This window comes from Trichosurus vulpecula, chromosome 1, assembly GCF_011100635.1.
Source record: "Trichosurus vulpecula isolate mTriVul1 chromosome 1, mTriVul1.pri, whole genome shotgun sequence".
Lineage (NCBI taxonomy): Eukaryota > Metazoa > Chordata > Mammalia > Diprotodontia > Phalangeridae > Trichosurus > Trichosurus vulpecula.
The window spans coordinates 57665615-57666898 of NC_050573.1; positions in this window are offsets into that span (position 1 = coordinate 57665615).

A 1284-nucleotide genomic window follows, 5' to 3' on the forward strand; every position below is an offset into this window, starting at 1 on the left:
CCCCTCCTACACACATACACATACATACACACACAGACACACACATTCACTCACTCACTCTCTCCAACCCCCACTTTGTGGAAGACAGAGATTCACTAGGGAAGGCAGAGAGAAAAGATGGGGGGCCAGAGTGGGGAAGGAAGTGTGGAATATCCTGTCTTTTGACAACTCCAGTATCACGCCCTTAAGATGGGTCACCCGGGAAGGCTAAATAAGCCCTTTCCCACTACTAAGCAAGGTTCTGCCCTTGCCTTCAAACACTGCTGCCCTGCCCTGCCGTGCCATGCCGTGCCATTGCGCTCTGCCCTGGGATGCTCACAAATCTTGGGATCTTAGGGCCTGGCACAGTCCACTCTTCCCAAAGTTTATGTCAAATTCCAAGAGAAAGTGGGTGGGTAGGGGGACAGAAAACAATAAGTTACCCGACAGAACCACAGTTATAAAGCACACACACACACAGACACACACACCTTCCCCAACACTTACTCTCCCCCAATAGACACCAGGGCACCAGCTGGCCCAAGGACTTGGGGAGAGAGGGGATTGGGGGGGGGTCAAAAAAAAGAGAGAGTCCACTTTTACAAAATAATCTATTCTGTCCAAAACCCCCAGGCTCTTATGGAATATTGAAAAAGTCAGTGTTGTCCTGCCTCAAACTCTGGCAACTAAACTCTATGAGATAAAGGCCTTTTCGCCAAGCCCAGCAGCCACACTGTCTGAAAGAAAGCCACAAAGCCGAGCAGCTTGGAAGCAGACGGTGGGGAACTGGGTGGAAGAGAAGAGGAAAGGCAGGGGATTATGTGGGGGTGTCCTAGAGCAGCTAAGAAGGACAGGGGGTGGGTGGGGTGGGGTTGGGGGGAGAAGACCTGCCTTGGAGTCAGGAGACTGACCATGTGACCATGGCCAAGCCAAGTCCCTTCACCTCTCAGGACCTCAGTCCCCCCCAATCTACAAAATGAAGGCACTGGGGCTCAGTAGTCTCTAGGGTCCACTTGTATTGGGGGCATTCTTTAATTGTAGACAGTCCTACCTAGTGGAAAGAACACTGGATTTGGAGTTCAGAGGCTCAGACTCAAATCCACCTCTGTGACCTCAGACAAGTCACCTAACCTCTCTGGGCCTTTTTCCTCTGCAAGAAGAGAGGATGGGCTCGATACTTCTTCCCAAGGTCCCTTTCTAGCTCTGAAGTCTCAAGATTCTCAGAGGCCCAGATGAAATTGGTGACTTTCAGGTCTGGATCTGATCCTAGGGATGCAGTATGATGCTCCTTGACCCAGCCATCTT